The sequence below is a fragment of the Vicugna pacos genome, chromosome 9, assembly GCF_048564905.1.
Source record: "Vicugna pacos chromosome 9, VicPac4, whole genome shotgun sequence".
Taxonomy (NCBI): domain Eukaryota; kingdom Metazoa; phylum Chordata; class Mammalia; order Artiodactyla; family Camelidae; genus Vicugna; species Vicugna pacos.
This window is the reverse complement of record NC_132995.1, coordinates 31145157-31165721: the sequence shown is the minus strand read 5'-3', so window position 1 is coordinate 31165721 and position 20565 is coordinate 31145157. Positions and strand designations below refer to the sequence as shown.

At 41.5% G+C, this 20565-nt stretch overlaps 1 long non-coding RNA gene across 1 annotated transcript in view; it reads left to right on the top strand.

Annotated features, from left to right (window-relative positions):
* The first annotated feature begins 2235 nt into the window (after nt 1-2235).
* LOC140698123 (uncharacterized) overlaps nt 2236-20565 on the top strand; it is a 146596-nt gene continuing 128266 nt past the window's right edge. The window contains exon 1 of the long non-coding RNA XR_012075608.1: nt 2236-2324. This is a non-coding gene — a long non-coding RNA (uncharacterized lncRNA). The remainder of the gene's footprint in view (nt 2325-20565) is intronic.

Below are 20565 nucleotides of genomic sequence, written 5' to 3'. Positions count from 1 at the left end.
CTAAAAATAAATCTTTAATTCAACCCATGAATCTTTAATGCCAAGAATGCAGCATAATACTTTGAAATTGAAACTTGAGATACAGGCAGGGCAGAATCAGCTCTACAGTGGGGTTTGGGGCATACAAATGGAGCAGTATGAACTACTGACACCTCCTGGTGGCAGCAGATGTGTGTGGTTTGCCTGGTCAAAACAAGAGGGAAATGAATCAAAGGCATTAAAAATAAATAACACTGGCAGCCCAGAAGGAAGGGATAGGGGAGGATGAAATAGCCCTGGTCACAAGGTCGACCTGGTGGAGACCCCTGCCTGTTGGAAGAGAGAGATGGCAGAGGGAGGCCTCGGGTGACCAGGGCCTGAGCAAGGGCGCTTCCGACAAATTTAATACCAAAAGGTAGATTACCGAGACTGGTGTTCCAGAATGTCTGCTGGCAGTTTTTAAAGGACATTGTTTTCATTTTTCAGTTCTAGACATCCCATCTAATAAATGCTTTCTCCATAATAATGTCTTTCAGCTCCATAAGCACTCTTTAACCTTCTCAGGACCCTTTCACGTACAGGGTTGTATTTAATATAAAAGGAAGGACCCTTCCTCAAGGAAATAACCACCCAGCGTCATCTCACTTCTCGCTTGTACCCTATTTAAAAACGCGCGAAGACATTAGTTTGTGAGATGCTGAAGATCAAAACACAAAGGCCAAATACCACCTTAGGTGGACACACTTACCCACTCCCAGGGGAAAACTCCAAGAAGAACCTTTTTGGAACCAACCAGCTGGGTTTCTGACTTATTTCTGATACAGAAATGGCCCAGAACTGAGATGGGAGGATGCCAGGTGCAGGTTTAATAGTCACTTGCTGGATGAGCTCGGACATGTTCCTTATCCTCTCCCAGCCTCAGTTTCCCTCTAGGGAGAGAAGATAGTCTGTAAACGATCTGTAGGATCTAGTGGGTACAGTGCAGCTTTATGACTTTTATGGATTTCAAGCACTTTTGCCTTCATGCCCCCTTCCTCCATTAAAAAAAATCAGAATTTTATTTTACTACTGCTTTGGGAGAAGAGAAATAGAGACAGGTTTGGATTTATTTGTCTTTATACCAACACAGAGAAAGGATGCATCTTGCTTATTGCAAGGAGCAAATGTCCTCGTGCCATGGGCCCCAGGCACTGTGCCCGCCACCCCTCATGGGGAGGAGTCGGCCAGGAGTCGGCCAGGATTCGGCCAGGAGCCGGGGGAGTGGGAGGAGGCTACGGGGTGGTGGGGTAGAGGGGCGGATCTGGGCAGCCGGAGAGGCCAAATATCACAGAGGTGAAGAGGTGATCTTAGTTTTAAAGGAACCCGGAATTCAACTGGCACTCAGCCACTTACTCCTGTTTGGCTTCAGGCAAGTTATTTAACCTTTCTGAGCCTCAAGTTTCTCCAATGTAAAATGAGGATAATAAATCAAAGCAACTTCGTAGGATTGTGGTGAGGGTGGAATGAGACGGTCCTCCAGAGGAAACCCTTTACTAGAGCTCAGTGACTGCCATTTAGGACGTTCTCAATAAATGGCAGCAATTAACTCTCCATCTTATTTTATTGTTATCATCATCTTCCCTAAGGGTCTGACCCATTTGGCGAGTGCGGCTGCTCGGCTCAGAGCAGGGCAGCCGCACGTCAGCCCACCGACATCCTCCCCGGCAAGGTTAGCCCAGACCTCCCTTCCTGCGGGCATCAGCCCTCACTCACGGCAGCATGGCTTTGGGGTCCTCTCTCTAAGGACACGTGGGACCATCGGGCTATCGGGCTGGCAGGCTGGCTGGCAGGCTGGCTGGCGAGCGGGCGGGTGGCCATTCCCAATCCGGGGCACAAACTGATGAGACAGCCCTGTGTTCCTAGTTTTGGAGGGCAGTGACAGTACCAGCCATCGTCTTGCTCTGGGCCTGCTGAGATGATCATAGTGCAAAAAGGCTGCAAGCATTATTTAGCACATTTGATAGGGTTTCACGCCTTTTTTTTTTTTTTTGCTATGTACACAGATTATTATAATATTTTTTAAAAAGTACAAGATTTAAGTACCTGAACCTATCCTTACACATTATTACTAGATAGTAGAAACGTCCCATGGAATTTGAGCATGCGCGCGTGCGTGCTTGCGTGCCGTGGTGCGTACCTGCGTACGTGCTTGCGTGCGTGTGCGTGCTTGCGTGCGTGTGCGTGCCTGCATCTTTTGGATCCTGAAGTTACCATAACTACATCTGTTTAAGATTCCGTGGGCGTGAGGAGCTCATACTGTCGATGTAGAAGGACTATTTTTGCTTTACCAAAGGCCAATCACACAGGTCAGTGGCACACCCCCCTCCCCTCGACCACTATTCTTTGGGCATTAATTTTAATGTTTAAATAGCAAGTGCATTTTCCAAAGGCTGCATAAAGCACTGTATAACTAGAAGGTCGCTGGCTTGGGAAGAGCGGAATGCTCAGCGAAGCCTTTCGCATAGAGAGAATGCTGAATATCACCGCCATTATTTAGCATCAGAATCAGTTATGGTTGTCTGACTGATGGACAATTTTTTCCCCCCGACCTGCTCTCTTTGCAAGTGACCTATACTGTCTAGACAGTTGCATATTATTTATACATTCATTTCAGATTTTATGGTGGTTTTTTTTCGCACTAAAGTTGTGCAGGTTTCATGCAGCCCAGTAACTATTGGAAATGTACTTCACGAAAAGCCATATAATTGCACCAGGTGAATGTATGTTTTCTTAGAATTGTGTCACCATTAAAATTTTAAAAAAAAAAAATTTTTTAAAGACCGTTATATGAGCTTCGAAAGAAAATGAGACCAATCTTTCCAACTTCAGCCTAAACACACACACAGACGCGCACGCGCACACACACACACGCCCCCATATCTTCAGAGTACCAGCAGCAGGCCATGGAGAGAATTAAAGACAGCTAATTTCAAAGGTTCTTAATCAATTCAAGTTGATCCCATTTGTTGATTAGGGAGTCAAAATGCATTATTTGCATTCTGTTTCAAATTCAGAATTTTCTTGCTGAGGTTTGAGGCTGGAGAAATCTCTTTCAGAGCGATCCCCTTGGGCAGAAAGGGAGTTAATTTGAAAACTCTGGTGAGTCTGATGGGTTGTGAAAGTTCCACATGAAACATTTATAATGACTTCTTTCAGGGTGGTGGATTTGGGATGGGTGGGTGGGTTTGTGCCTCTGTACGCGTGCACGTGAGTGTCCTTCAGGAGTCATGAACCAGTGGCTGAAGCTTTGTGTGATTATCTGGGTAGTGAACAAAGTGCCCCATTTCCATCCAGATACTTGGTGCGTAGATATTACAGCAGGAGGAAGGATCACAGAACGAAGTTGAGAGATTAAATGGAGAGACATTCCCTTCCTGAGGTGCATCTGAAGGTGGGGCTAGTTCTGTGCAGGTCTCAGGCTCAGCCTGACTAATCCCGCTGCTCCGGGTGCCCAGTTTGGAACACTGTTTTTTCTGGCTGCATTGTGGGATGACTTTCTACATGCCACTGAGATTTGGAATTGGTTCCTTCAAGCCTCTGACCTGGTGAGCTCTGGGTGGCATGCTCTGCCCTGCATCAAAAGGAGTGAACTCAACCCGAGGGCCAGTTCCCTTGGGAGGACATGCTCAACGTAGCCAGAAGTCGGGGCATGCATCTGGAAGTCCCTCCCTTCTGATTTCACACACTCCCACCCGCCTTCAATGATTTTTACTCGGAAAATCCCAGCTCTGCTCAGAAAAGAAGCATGTTGATGTGTATGCCCTACATATCAGAAGACACTACTTCTTTGGGGCAAGATTATACATTAACCTATTTGCATCTCATTTATGTCAACTGGAGGTAGTGAGGGGGAACACTTCATAGGAATTATATGAAGAAAAACTAGCTCCAACTGGATAAAGTTTGTTCCGTATCTTTGGAGTCTCACCCTACTACCCCCTTCCCCACCATACGTACCTACTTACATTGTATCCTGTTTCATGGAGAGTCACGGTTGACACCTTAAACTTGACCCTTGCCACCAAATAGTCAACCATGTTCTGTTGGCTATATTCAGTTATAAAACTTGCTTACCAGGAGGATAAAGTTATTTGATACGTAAAAAAAAAAAAACCGCAATGAGAAAAATGAACAGTCCTCTTCACTCTTGCAGAAAGGAAGGAAGTTTTACCTGTCTAAATACCCATTCTAAAACACACTATTTCTTTCGTTCGCTAACTCGAACTGGTCTTTTTCAAAGGCAGTTTCTTTCTCAGCCTTGATTTTATTTCCCGTTCCGCTCCTACAGTATAAGATTAATTCCCACATTCTGCATATTGCCTGGAGTTCAGCCCACATGTTCAGCGAGGTGTACAGCCCTCAAATAACTTTGGTGCCTCTTTCACCCACTGTTAGGAAGTATATTTAAAAGAAATTGCCTTTTATAGATTTAAATTACAAAAGTACTGATATCATGCAAACGGCAGTTTAACTCATGCAAGCATACAAATAGGTAAATCTTAGGGAAAAAGATACCAAGGCTAATATGAATGTAAATAGGATTAGCTGCCTGCATTAGCAGTGGCTGTGAAATTTAAAGTACTTTCTGTTAGGTTATTCTTTAATATACACCTATATTTCATGTGTACATTTGTAGATATTTGGAAATATAGTTTACTTTGTCTTGGGCTTGAATTTCAAAACAAGTACAGACCACGGCCCTGACCTCTGCTTACTGACAGCCAAAGTAGACGTGGAATTTAACCTTCTTGATGGTTAAATATTTATTGACACAGAATTTTACATCTCTAGGAAAATATAACAAAGTCTGGCCACGGAAACATAGATTCCTATTGTAAAGAAACTAGGAATTTGACTATATGGTGGTTTTATTTTTCTCTTAGGAAAAAGCCTTGTTTGTTCCCAAAGATTGATTCAGATGTAAGTGAGCAGTTTGGAGCAGGGGTTGGCCAACAATAGCCAATGGGCTAGATCCAAACCCCCTGCCTGTTTTTGTTCATCCTCCAAAGTAAGAATGGTTTTTGCATTTTTCAGTGGTTGTAAAAAAAAATCAGAAGAGTACTTCATGACACATACAAAGTATGTAAAATTCAAAAGTTAGTGTCCATAAATAAAGTTTTATTGGAATATGGCCATGTTCATTTGTTTAAATATTGGCTGCTTTCTCACGATAGATAGATAGATAGATAGATAGATAGATAGATAGATAGATAGATAGAGATAGATAGATACAAATAGCAGATTTGAGGAGCTGGGACAGTGACTTTATGACCTCCAGGGTCTAAAATATTTACCATCTGCCTTTCACAGAAAAAGTTTGCCAACCCTAGGTTTAGAGTAACAGTATCTTTGTGCATTTTATTATTTATTTAGGGGGTTTTTTTTGGGAGGAGGGAGGTAATTAGGTTTATTTACATCTTTATTTTTAGAGGAGGTACTGTGGGGATTGAACCCAGGACCTCATGCAGGTTAAGCATGCGCTCCACCACTTGAGCTATATACCCTGTCCCCTGCATTTTATTGGAGTTGGGAATCAGTTCTAAAATGACTCTCATGTATCTGTTTAAATTTAGGTTATTAGTTGGAAGCATCAGAAACAGATTATAGGTAATAAGGCTATTAAGAAAAATTTAAGCCACAAGCTAACAGAACATCTAGGGAGCCACAGGTATGAGATTTTGGGGAGGAGGTGTGGTCAACTGAGGGGGAAGAACCCGTCTCTGGGCTCCAACTTCCTGCTATCACATTTCCAGTCTGTGACATAGGATATTGTGCTTAGCCTGTCTGTGCCATAGTTTCCTTATCAGTAAGATGAAAACTTGTGTCATAGGGTTGTTGCTAGAATTAAATGAGATGATGCCTTATCACATGTTTAGTAGAGTCCTAGTCTTTGCAAAACTCAGTTAGTGCTAGTTATTATTTTTTGATACACAAAATGTTTGCATTTAAATCCTTTCAAATTCTGAGAGTTGACTTCCATGACTGAAGTGCCTATTCTTTAGGTCAAAATATTTTGAAAGGTTCCTTAGGTAACATCAGTTTGGGGTGTTGTTAGCAGAACACTTCCACGTGATATGCGTGCCCACTGAGGATAAAATGCTCAAAATATACCTTCGAGGCATCACTGATCATTTTTCTCAAGCTATACTGAGGAATGTGACAGGACCAACAGAATTGCTGAATTGATTTGCTTCAATCCAGTTTGTCCTGTATAACTTAACTTTAGATGTAGGTAAGGATGTCCATTTAGCCCCTTATTTTCTCATGAGGACATCGAGGTCCAGAGACTGGGATAGACTTTGCCAAGCCACACAATGAGGCAACTGCAGGGCCATGAGAAAACTCAGGACTTAGTCCACAGGGAATTTTTTATGGTAGATCTGCCCCAGGATCTTACATCTGATCACCTGCTATGATCAGTAGGGTCCAGGCCACCATTTTTTTTTTTTGTCATTAAGAGTTTGAATTACTAGTGATTCAGCCCATACATATTGAGTTTATGCTTTTTCATTTTTATTTTTCACCTACACATAATTTATATTATAGTGGTTTATTTTATGATTCTCTATAAACCACCTTCAGTCCGTATTGGAATGAGGTAAGGTATGCATAAATAAATGAATGGATATATGGATGGATAAAGAAATACAGAAAAATGAGAATGAGAATAAATGGACAAGTAGGATAAAAGAGAGACAATCGATCAACAACTGTTAATCTCTTAGATGGGTATGTGATAGGTGCTTAAAGACTATTGGTTGACAAGATAGCTAGATTAATATTTTTTTTATTATTATTATTTTTTTACAGAGGTATTGGGGATTGAACCCAGGACCTTGCCCACACTAAGCACACACTCCACCACTGAGCTACACCCCCACCCCTGTAGATTAATATATTTTAGGAGGATTTTCAATATGCAACATTGCAACAAAATATAACTTGACCATTAAGTTGACTGAACTGGGCACATTATTCCAGAACCCTTGAGTTAGATGATCTATTCTGTGTCTGTCTTCATGAGGAGCCTGGGAATACAAGGGTACCTCCTTCCCAGACCAAGTTTGATGCATGAAAATCTAGATTCCCAAAAACAGATCAAAAAAGGGGTGTGTCTCACTGTTCATTCATTCATTGAGCCCCTACGTCTTTGTCAGACCAGTACCAGATGTTGGGGATCCAAAGGATTGTTCTTACCCTCATGGAGCCAAGTCTAGAGGAGCAACTGACATTCAACAGATAATCACAAGCTACTACAACATAGTTACACTTCTCGAAAGACTATGCCACAGGATATGGCATGTGAAGATTGTTTTAGCTAAATAATGCCTTTACTTAGCAAACCTTTAGTGGAGAAGAGTTGATGGAGGACGACAGATTTAATAATATATGTTCTTTAATGGTGTATGAAGTCCTTCCCACATGTAGGATGCATGATCATATTCCTACCATTAGCAGTTTGGGGCATTTCTGTTCTCAGTGGAAAGCTTATAAGACTAAGAGCCAGAGAGACCCATCAATCAGGAGCTTCCTTGGTCCATACAGGCCTCTTTCCTAAGGCTGTATGCACAAAGCCAAGGTCACTTGGAGGGAGCAGGAAAGAGCTCAACTTTTGAAGATGCAGCAGTGGATCCAACAGCCCTGTTAGTTGACTGCATGTCTGGCTCATCAGCTGGCTACTGTCTTGATGTGATTATGAATATTCATCACTCATAAATAATAATTGATATTTTATAAGCATCATTAATAATTTCTGCACTTGATAAGCAGTTGGTGGAAGCATTTAATGAGTGCCTGGACCATACCAGATATTGATCTACATGCTGTGGAGGTGGTAGTGTGTGCTGCTCACATCTCCCTTCCAGAAAGAACTTGCCATCCAGCTGCAAGGAAGACAGTTACCTGATGGCCTCCAGTTGTTGGCCTTCACAATCCACCTTGGCTTTCAGCCGAGACCGTGCTCTTCCTTGGCAGTCCCCAGGTCTTGACCGTGTTTGCCTAATGCAGAGCTCCACCAATGGCAACCTTTGTTCTAGAGCTTCCTGTTGAATTGGTTAAGACTTTATCAGATGAACATTATGTTCTGAGGCTCTTTCTTCCTAATCCTGCATCCTCCCAGCTTTTCTTTTCATTGGTGTCAGATCTGTATTATGGTCCAATTCGTCTTCTTTCTTTGTCCCAGGCTGTCTATCCTTTAAATTACGTCACAACCCTTTGTTGCAAAGTAAAACGTTTCATCAATAAGTAAGTCATTTTTCTTCATTTTGGATTGTTCCTCCGTAACCATCCCTCCCCCACCCTAAACTGACAAGGCATATGGCTGTTATACAGAAACAATCTCAGAAGGCTGATTTTTCTTGGCAACATCAGCAACGTGCAGTCATGTGGGGATTGTACACAGGCAGGTACCAAAGCTCTGAAAGTATTAGGATGAGTGTGTTTTCCTTGTAGTATAAGCTCTGCATGCTGAGTGAACATCTGGTAGTCCCTGTCTGCTCATATTTTGGCAATAACCAGACAGTTGCACAATTATTGGGCAAGTTTTGGTGAGATGCATGACATGTCTTTCCAGAATAATTGAAAAATGCCTGGACAATGTCTTTTGTTGATTTGGTCCAGTTAAACAATGATTTTGAATAACTTTTAATCTAAATTTCTGTACAGGGCCTCCAAATAGACCATTTTGCTGACAAGCTTTATCTGTTTCTGATTTGTTATAAAGCAAAAAGAAAATTTATTTTAGCTTCCAGGAAATTCTTCCTTAATCTTGAGGTGTCCTCTCACTACAGGGAGGAGCTTTGAAGAACTGGAGATATCAACTCAGCCAGTGAAACCAGAATAAGACCATGATGCTGCTTTTTTTTTTTCCTTTTTCAGTTTTATTAGGTAGAATTATTACACTTTAACTGCACATATACATTATATTGCATGTAAATACATATATACAATATACTGCACATTTTTTTGGTTTATATATATGTACTGATCATTGTTTCCAGGATGCTGCTTTGATAGAAGCATCAGTTAGTTCCACTTACAAACAACCTCCAAGGCAGTGGGACAAGCATAAAGTTAGGAGACTTGCTTCTTTATTCAAAGTGTGGTCCAGCAGCATCAGCAGCATCAACACCTGAGAGCTTGTGAAAAATGTAGGCTCTCAGGCCCCACTGTAGACCTGTGGAATCAGAATGTTCAGGTTAACAAGAAGCCCAGGTGATTCTTATGCACATTAAAGTCTGAGAAACTGCTGTAGCACCAGCCTTGCCTGTAACTAGACAGGCCTGAGCATTATTTTCCATCTTTAAGATGAAGAATTTGGCCTAGAACAGTGTTTCCTAAAGTAGGACCTTCCAAGCACTAGTATCATAAGATGCTCCTTGCAAAAAATGATTCTGTGGTCAAACATGTTTAACAGCATGCTTTTAATGAATAGTACATATTAGCTCATTGAAGGCTCTGATAAGTCCTGCAATAAAAGAACCTTTTAAAGTAGCATTATTTGATCGCTAAACCATTTTTCACTAAAATTGAATACCATCCTGTGGAATTAGGGAAATTGTTTTTAAAATCCTCTTCACCTCCCTGATTTTATAAAATAAATGTGCTCTGTGAATTTTAGTTAGCTTTTTTGTTATGACAGGCTGGTCCTCTCAGTAATCCTCAACCCAATCTAAATGCCCCCTCCTTCCAGGCCTTGACCTGGAAGCTTAAGTCAAAGGAAGGATAGTATAGAGGGACCAACCATCCTGCTTTGCCTAGGACTGCCCTGGTTTTACACTGAAAGTTCCTCATCCCAGGAAAGCCATCACCACCAGGACAGTTGGTAACCCTAAGAATAGATCACTCTTTTTTTTTTTTTTCACATTTTTTCCTCTGTGATTTATCATAACATTTTGTGTATATTTCCCTGTGCTATACAGTGTAATCTTGTTTATCTATTCTACAATTTTGAAATCCCAGTCTATCCCTTCCCACCCTCTACCCCCTGGTAACCACAAGTCTGTATTCTCTGTCCATGAGTCTATTTCTGTCCTGTATTTATGCTTTGTTTTTGTTTGTTTGTTTTTGTTTTTGTTTTTTAGATTCCACATATGAGCGATCTCATATGGTATTTTTCTTTCTCTTTCTGGCTTACTTCACTTAGAATGACATTCTCTAGGAGCATCCATGTTGCTGCAAATGGCATTATGTTGTCGGTTTTTATGGCTGAGTAGTATTCCATTGTATACATATACCACATCTTCTTTATCCAGTCACCTGTTGATGGGCATTTAGGCTGTCTTAACAAGACTGACAGAGGGCTCATTTTCTATTCCCCATTTCTCTCTTCCTCTCCCTGTCCAGTCCCCATCCCTACCATCTCCCCTCAAATGATCAGGACAGGAAGAATTGCCCGCTGGTCTGGTCAGATTGAAAGACAAACGAAAAACAGAGCAGTAGGAGTTGAGTTTGCAGACACAAACCACACGGGTCCCAGTTCCAATGAATGGAGTTGTCCCGGTCAACCAGCCTGATACAAGAAGAAATTCCAAGCTTAACGTAGAATGTGAGTCTTTTCTTCACAAATATATTCATCACAATGTTGAAAAATAGAGACCTGCTTTGGAGGAAACATTAATGCTAAACATGTCAGATATATTTTTGTATCTTTTATCAGTTCTTGAAGAAATGTAGTACCTCCTGTGGTAATGAAATCTAGACCACTCAAGTTTCTGGGTATGGAAATTTTGTGCAGGAAGCACCTCTACTGCCCCTGCCCCTGAATATTTTTTTTCCTGGGGCTTTCAAAAATATTATATTTGATTGACAAGATCCACACATGTGTATAAACTTCCTAGTCTGGAGATTCTTTCCCCCCTTGCTACAGTCCAACCTCTGTGAAGTCTTCTTTGTTAAAGACGTATGGAGTCCTCTAATCTCTATAATTCTAAGTTCCAGCATTACCTCACTGGGTATTGCATTTTCATAGTTTCAGTTAAACAGAACATTTAAAAGACACCATTGCAATGGGAATTGGATGCCTCATTTTTTGCAAAAGCAAAAACAAGTACTAGCATCCTTTAAATAACAATATTTTCTGATGTTAATGTTGAATTAATCCAAGAAATGAATATGTATTGATGGTATTCTTCTGGGTTTTGAAAATCCTTACAACCACATAATTAAATGAGTGCCTTTAGAAATACTGATAAAAGCCCATTGCCATTCAAATATCTATACAAGACAATGGCCGTAAGCTGTGGGCTTGGGAGATTAGTTTGGCCACGAGCCAGTGTTTATCACAATATTTCCATCTCAGCTGATAAAATTTAATCATTCTTATTTAAATAGAAATCAGAATTAATGCAGGTTTTAAAGAGAAGGAATAATAAACGAATCACACTATCTTTATTTCAGAGCTCCTGGCATAATATTGTCTATTCAGAATGGAAATGCTGTGGTGGTTGTGTTGTTTTTCTACCTTGGACTTTCATTCTAGAGTCCCCCCAAAATAATGAGCTATTGCTTCTCGAATATTTATTTCTTCAACCTGCTTTAAACAAAGTGGTTCGTACTCTCCTCTCCAGTGGGATAAGCAGGGCTTTATGCGTAACAGAGAACGTGACTCGAACTGGAGTCAGCAAGGCATGTACTTTGAGCTGTTTCTCCCAGAGGGGCAATGGGTTTGGACTGTCCATTCACATCCTCATGCCTGGGTCCCTGAAGACCAATAGCAGGAAGTGAGCAAGTGGCCCGTATGGATGGAGTACATGGCTGGTTGGCTTTGGACCAGAGCTATGGTGCTGCTAGAGGTAGAGTCCAGAGTCAAATCTCTCACTGGAGCAGTCAGAAACCACAGCTTCATGTAAGCAGTTACAGCCGAAGACGACTTATTGGTCACTTAGTTCAACCCATTCATTTTGTAGGTGAAGAAGTTGAAACCCAGAGAGCAGAACTGACTCACTTCTTCTGGGTCACCCATCAAGTTAGCAGTCAAATCATGCTAACCATACAAATCAGGTCTCCAGACCCTGACTCTGGTGTCCTTTTGATTTTGTGTGGTTCTTTTAACTGAGGGTTAGACTGGAGTGGAAGCAGTTCCGTACCATTCTTTATGACTCTGTCTATGCATTTTTGATTCATGTCTCAAATGGTATGTACCAAACCAGACCCAGTCAAATTCAAATAATATCCCCATCCACAAAATAAACAAATCAACTAAAGGAACCACATTTTCCCCCACGATTTTTATTTCTTGGTGGGAGAGATGTAGACAAACTCTTATTTCTCTTTCTGAAATAATTTTTTTCCTTAAAATAATGTTTTTAAAAATTTAAATGTCTTACATTTAAATATAAAAAGAAAAACAGTTTGTTCATAATATCTCTATCTACATAATATTGCTAATATTAAAAAAATAAAATAATTCCAATAGGGAAAAGTTTTTGGTCATTTGCTCTGTTCTGATCACTGTTCTATGCTCTTTACTGTATTATTGCATTTAATCCATATAATATCCCAGTGAAGTGGGTACCATTTTTCTTCCCATTTTACAGGTGAGGAAACTGAGGGGTGAAGGCAGCAAGTAACTTTCCCAAAGTCACCCAGCTAGCAAATGATAGTCTAACACTGGCAGTCCGGCTTTAGGCTCTGGCTCCTAGCTGTGATTCCATATAGCCTGAAAAACGTGGAGTCTTAATTTAGCCAGCACTAAGGACTTACCTGAATTCTCATTTTGAGACTCTATGATGCACCTCATTGTTTCCATGCCCACACAGTGTATATGCCAAGTTGGAATGAATGAGGTCCCAGTAAAGTCAGTTGGTGTAAACAATTAGATTTGTTAGAGAAGGCATTTTGGAATCAATTTGACTCTATTGCTTTTTACTTTGTTATGAATTTAAGTTTGGGTTAGGGGTGTATCAGACTTCAAAACATCTGGTTAGGTCGTTTAAGAACCTTCCTGAGCCCTCACAACCCCTTAAGTCTTCCTTTCAAAGGCAGACATTTCCTCTGTCACCACGCTCTTACAGATGCTTTGAGAAACAATGAAACAGTGCTTTATTCATTTGAGATAATGTAAAGAAGACTTCCTTAATCTGGTATCAATGGGAGTAAGATGTTTCACATGAGTAAAATTTCCAGATAACTCAAATGTAGACATTTGAGAGCTGGGAATTTTTTTCTCAATAGTTTTTGATAGTTACACACTTTTCTTTTTGTTTTGTTTTGCTTTTTTTTTTTTTGGGTGGGGGTGGTTAACCTTTCTTGGTAACCCAGAGCTATGATCATAATCATTAATAATATACTGTATGTACTAGTTAGATTATCAAGGAAAAAGATGCTCTTTTGGGATCTGAGATTTGGAAATGCCACTTTCTAATGATAACATCCCTTGAATTACTTGATACCCTTAGACCCTAAAATATAAGCAGGATGATATAACTTGAGGACAGTGCAGTAGTTTGAATACAGATGCCATGTTTGCATCTGTTGGGAATATAAATATGAGTTGAGAGGGTTGGTTCACTGTTACGGGTGGTCTGGCCCCAGCCCTCTGTAAGAGGCATAACTCTTCCTCGTTGACATTCCCCAGTGGGACAGGACACATCAGTTGGTCTGTACCATTGCCATTATCTCTGCTGCAACCACTGGGGGATTGCTCTCCTCACCCTGGTTAGATGAAGCTAACCTGGATATTTGGGACTCCATGGCAGCCAGGGTACTGCCCTCTCCCTCCTCAGAGACATTCAGATGGTTTCTACTTTTTCCCTGTTAGAAATAGGGCTGCAGTGGACATCGTGGGGGTAATGTCTCTTGGTGCACACAAAGAGTATCTCTGGGACAGGTACCTAGACCTAAACTGCTAGACATTGTCTACTTTACCCAGTACAGAATGGCTTTCTAAAGTGGTCACACCCTTTTACATTCTCATCAGCAATGTGTAGGAAGGAGTTCCTGTTTCCTACTGTTCTCACCAACACTTGGTCATATGTATCCTTTTAGAGCTATGGAAATGTTTATTGTTTTAAAACCACTTTGGTGAGGTATGATTGACATAAAAAAAGCTGAACATATTTAATGTACACTACTTGATGAGTTTGGAAATAAGTACACATCCATGAAACCGTTACCAAAATCTATGACATCAACCTACCTATCACCTCCAACATTTTCCTCCTGCCCTCTTTATTATTGGTTTTTTTTTTGATAGAACACTTAAGATCTGCCCCCTTAGCAAATGTTTTAAGTGTAACAATACAGTATTGTGATCTGTAGGCACTCTGCTGTACAGTAGGTCTCTAGGACTTATTCATCTTGCACAACTGAAACTTTTTACCCTTTGACTGATACTTCCCCATTTCTCCCTCCCCCTATCCCCTAGCAACTACCATCCCACTCTTTGCTTCTATGAATTAAACTATTTTAGATTCCTCTTATAAGTGGTATTATGCAGTATATGTCCTTCTGTGTCTGGCTTATTTCACTTAGCATAATGTCCTCCAGGTTCATCCATGTTGTTGCAAATGGCAGGATTTCTTTCCTTTTAAAGGCTGAGTAATGTTCCATTGTATGTATATATTACATTTTCTTTATTCATTCATCCATCCATGGACATTTAGTTTGCTTCTAGGTCTTCTATCATGAATAAACATGCTGTAATAAACATGGGGGTGCAGATACCTCTTTAAGATCCTAATTTCAACTTCCCAGTTCTGATATTTGTTGCCCTTAGCTTGTGTGTTTCAGTCTCTGTCAAACTGAAGTTTCAAACACAATAACTCAATGGGGAAACTTATGAGTGACAGAAATGGTCATCTCTTTCCATTTCTTATGATCATGTCTTGACTTACAAATGAACCAGATAGAGATGAAAGCTACATTTTGCATGACACTGGAGGCAATTCCAACCATTTAGCTGATTTAAAAGGAATGTTGGTGTTTAGATTTCTTAAAGTGTCCGTTTAGAAATCTGCTTGACCAAGAACAAGAAAGAGGAATCGTAACTGAGGTCCCAGCCATTCTGCCTTCCCCAATCCAAGTCCCAGGGTAAACAGTGCTGAACCCTAGAGAGGCAAAAGGCAGAGAGTCGGGGCTTCCCAGGCCATTCCCATTAGACTTGAGCTAGATGGAGTTCCCCCATCATCCCCATCTACTTCTCCCCGTCCACTCCAGTAAGTACCATTTTGGGCAGGTGCTCCTTGTTTCTTATGGTTACTGCAGGGGTGCCCTCACTGGATCTCTTGTATTTCCTGCTGCTTGTATTTCCAAAGTAACATTAATCATTCTCCACTCCCTCTGTCATACTTCCCCATACTTCTTGGATTCAGGACTTTTGAAAAACGTCCTTCTCTCTCGCATCTCTCCTTTCCAGCTTTATTCCCCCTCCACTCACTAATTCAGGCACTTAACCCTTCTCTGCCAAGGTGGTCCTATTTTTTCCACCTCTCACTCATTTTCTTTTTTTTTCCTCCACCCTCCTCCTATTGGTTCTGGTCCCACCCTGCCCTTTAATGCTGTGTGGTCCTTGGCAGGTTGCTTCACTTCTCTGGGCCCCATTTATGCTTTTATACAGAGAATAGTGGGTTGGATCAGCAGTCCCAAACCCAATGCAGGGTTTAAAAACAAACAAACAAAAGTAATACTTATACACTTTGCTTGCATATTAAATAAGACTTAAGAACGTTCCTCAATTTCCAGTAGAAACTTGCTTGCTTTGATTTTTTTCACCGAAACACATTGCCCTGTCTGTCTCGCTTTCATGTTCCAGCCAAGGATAGAGAAGAGGGGATGAGAAGCAGGTCACGTTCCTCTTTGCTGTAAGAACAAAACAGCACAGGTGTGAGATTGCATACAGCAAATGGCATCAGCCTCTATCGGGAGGCAGTAGGGAGCAGTGGGGACTGTGGTACCTGGAAAGCAGGACACACCCAGGTTGAGGAAGTGCAGCCCAGGTTTGGTATAGGTTGGCTCTCCTTAGCCCCAACAGGATTTGGAAATTCAGTTTTTTAATATAAAATCTCCCAATGTTTTATATTATTTGTAGAAAATTGGCATCTAATTTCAACTCTAAAATTAAAAAAAAAAATCACTATATTAGTGAGCACTGTGCCACCCTAACAAAAGACACCAAATGGGCCATATTTGGCTTATGAGACACCAGTTTGCTTCTTGGGGATTATAGGGCCTCTTGTGTGAGTTCCTATGTATTTCCAGTTAATAATTCAGCACCTCTGAATCACATCTTTGCTCCATGGATTTTCAGCACTTACACATTAAATTTCTACTAACCAAGCAACCATTTCATTCATTGCTCTGCAGTTTCTCTAACAGTTTCATTTCTGTATCTTGTCTCATTATCTGGATTGGTTGCTCCTTAGGACCAAGCCAGACATTGGACTAGAGTCCAGGGAGGATTGCTTGGTTGAAAGGTTGTGGTCCCTGCCTTGAAAGGGAGAAGATGAGATGGAGCCTAACTGACCAGGCAGAGGGTCTTGTGGGAGCGACAGCCCAGGATGGGCATGGGAGCAAGAGCAGCTCCTCCCTGGGTCTCTTTGTGATTCCAGGTGTTATCTCTAGGCCCAGCTCCACTGTTCCTTGCCTGGGCCACTGCGGAAGCCAACAATGGACCCCCTAGATCTAGTCCGGTCCTCTCCAGGCCTTTGAAATCACAACAGCCAGAGTGACCTATGTTCATCTAGCCCACTCTAAAACATCTCTGAGGGCTGTTTGGATGAATCCCCCAGGCCTTTACGGGGCCTAAGAAGACCTGGCCCCATCCTCTCCAGTCCCATCTTCTATGTCCCTGTTGTCTTCTCCTTTCTTGCCTTTTAGTTTCTCAAACACACTCTGTTTGCTCCCATCAGTGGGCCTTTGCACATACTGTTCGCTCTGTGTAGACTCTTCCCTTTTCCTGGTTAAACCCTTCTCAGCATTCAGATCTTAATAACAAGGGTGCTTTCATGACGAGAGCTTTCCTGAGCCCCAGGCTAGGTCAGGCTTCCCCGTGGTCTGTGGGAACAGAGGTTTTAACTGCCATCTTCACCATTAAATCCCTAGTAGATTGCACAATGCCTGACACAGGGCAGGGAGAAAACAAATGCTCAGTGAGAGGCAGCATAAAGAGCTGCTGAAAGGGTGTGATTTTAGGAGTACCTGCTAGGTACCTCTGTCCTAAAAACACACCCTCATCTGACTCCTCTTTCAAGCTAAGTTCTTAAATTTACAGTAAGAAAAATGGTTCAAGAAAAAGCATCCTTCTCTATCCTCTCCTTGGGAATAGAGTTTAATAAGACTAGGCAGGGGGAACTCGTGCGATCAGGAACACTTCCTATGCCTGATCATTTTTGATCCACCACAGCACTGAGACCACCTGGAGAGATGAATGCTTCTGAGAAAAGGCATTTTCATTTCGAGGGTGTGGCATTTGGAAGGCACCCTACTATCTGGTGCCTTGTTACCTGAAGGATGGTCTGTGGCCACATCAGCTTTACCTGGGTGTTGTTAGAATGTGAACTTGATGTGGGCAGACACTGTTTCTAGTTCACTATTGTGTTCCCAGGGCCAGGAGCAGTTCCAGATATACAGAAGGTGTTCAAGGAGTATGTGAATGGATAAGCAATTGAAGAACCAAAAGCTGGAGTGAAGGGGTGTTTGAATGAGAGATGAGGGAGGAATGGATGGATGCTGGATGAATGAACACACGAACATGCCATCATAAGCATGTCGATGGGTTCTCTCCCTGTAGGCACAGGGCCCTGGAGGAGGTGCTGAAGATACCCCTTCCACTTCCCCAGGGGAGAAGGTGGGCAATGGCCCACTGGCCCGAGAGGAGGAGCTTTGGCTTTGATTGAAGAAAGGGCCCCAAGAGAGCAGCTGGACTTCTTCAGGGGCATGGGGCAAGCCCGTGTTTGCACACTGAAGGGAAAAAAAAAAAAAAGTCAACCAAACTATTTGGCCTATTAAACACTGATCCTATTATTCCCAACCTCGACAAAGCTTGCTTAACTTGAACTTCAACTGTTGCCATTATTCATCGAGACAGCACAGCCCTAATCCCTCGGTCTTAGCCAAGCCCCAGGCTTGCCTGTGCTTCTTGCAGTGGATCCCATGAGCAGATCCAAGCCGCAAAAAGAGGAAAAAGGAGAGCAAATGACCACCAAGAGGTTGAGGATACCTCTGAATCCAGGCCTGCATGTCCCAGCAAAACTTCAAAGGAGAAATGACATTTTCTTATTGGTGGGCTGTTCCCAGGAGAAATAGGTCTGAAATAGTAAATGCTGGGTGTGGAACATGGAATGTAGTATATTCTTTGGTGAATGTTCTACATCATGTTGAAAGCAATAATAGTTCATACTTACAGAGCACCAATTCTGTGCTAGTCACTTTTCCAAGAAGCTTACCTATATTAACTCATTTTACCTCATATGACCATCCAGTGAAGAACTGTTTTCACCTTCCCATTTTACAGATGAGGAACAACAGAGGCACTGAGAGATCAAGTAATTTCACCCAAGGTCACATAGCCATTGAGTAAGTAGCAGAGCTGGGATTCAGACCCAGGCAGCCAGGTTCCCCTGAGTGCATGATCGTAAGCTCTCTACTACACAGCCTCCTCCAAAGTCTGCAGACTGAAGTGAAGGGATGCACACTTGCATTCATGCGTTTATTTATTGTGCAGATCTGGGAGCATCTGTTATAAACAAGGGCTCCAAAAGCAAAAATAGCAACTCTTTACCGTGGTACAGTGTTTTAGAAAGTACTTCCTTGATGGTCCGATGATCCTCTTCACAGATGTGGACACCTGACGCCCAGAGAACTTACATGCCTTTGTCAAGTTCCCACAATTAGAAACAGAACAGGTTAGACCCTGAACCTGGATGTTCTGACCCCAGACTCAGTGTTGTTTCCACCCTAACACACTTATTTAAAATACTGAAGTTCAAAACAGACATGTGATAGGAATGAAACAAGATAGAAATGATTGGTGCTTTTCCATGTTAAATACCATGGGTAGATTACCATTATGTAAGAGCCTAAATGCCACCATTCTAATGGAAAAACTTACCCTCTTTATTAGCTTTCCTGGAGAGATGTTGGAGTGTCTTGTTTTAAAAGAATAAATATAGAACATCTGGTAAAATGCACAACTAAACCAGCCACAATTTCCATTCCGAAGAAAGTATTGTCCCGAACCCCAGACTATTAGCTAAAAAACCCTCTTTGCCAGTTTATGAAAATAATTTGGGGTCCACATTTCTCCCCATTACAGGTTGACTGGCCCACTTCAAAGGTCGCCCTTTTGAAATGAACTCTCATTAAAACGCTCGGTTAGTGACATCGATAAGTTTATCCCTTGCAGAAGGCAAGCGCACTGGGGCTGTCATGACACGGTCTTTCGGTGTTCTTAGGGCATTGATTAACCCTCACCTGCCAGAAATCATTAGCAACCAGATTGCTATTTTCTGATAGTTTTGAAAGGAGGGTAAGTTTTAGTAAATAATCATTGGCTGCTTTCCCAAGGGGGAAAACCAGGCTGGAGAAGCACTGAAACGCCACATTGGTTTATTTTTCAGTGGGTGTATTTAGGGAGGAATGGAAATTGCATTCCAAGCAGCTAATTATAGGATAAGTGTGCCTACTTAACCAGGCAGCAAGCATGTCAGCTCTGCACAGAGCTATTGCATTATATACATTTTCTGTTCTCTGGGTAATTAACAGGATCAAAATATTACTGTCAGATTCGAGGGGAAAATTAACACATTATCTTAATTGTCTTTTCTACTCAGGTACAAGGCATTACCATTTCAAAAAGGACTTGTCTAATACATTGGAATTTTAAACTGCAATTCCTAAAGATGCCGTTAATCCCTTTCCAAACTTTGATCTACTGTTTGTGATATCTTTGGACCCTGATTTTTCTGTTTTACTTTTGAACTTTAAAAAATGGTAACAGAGGGTGCAATGACGCTCTGAACTCAGCTCATGCTACCCCATAAGAGCCGGCTGCTAAATTTTCAGAAATTTTAAAGAACTGGGTAGACACACTATTATTAAAAAGTAAACACTATAAATTTACAACTAAAGAAATGATACCAAGACAAAGGAGATAAATACTATATTTAAAACTTACTGCTTCCTAATTTTACTACACTTTACTATTACCTATGTTAATGAGGTTATCTCCATTGCATCTATGTGGTAGGGACTGTACAATGGTGACCTGGTGCTTAGCTTTTTGCCAGCTCTGCATTCAGTGACATTACATTGGTAACTTGACATCAGCCACGGTGCGGGTATTACACCATGGAAACTGGTAAATACTACAAATCAAGGCTTTGTTAATTGTCTAGACCAGCGTTGGCAAACTATAGCCTGTGGGCTGGATGCCTAGTAAAACAGCCATAGTAAATAGTAAATAAATAAGTTAAAAAACGAAATAAATAAAATAGTAAGTAGATGTATTGGAACACAGCCATGGCCGTATGTTTATATATTATCCATGGCTGCTTTTGTGCTACAACCACAGAACTGAGTAGTTCCTACAGAGACCCTATGTTCCGAAAG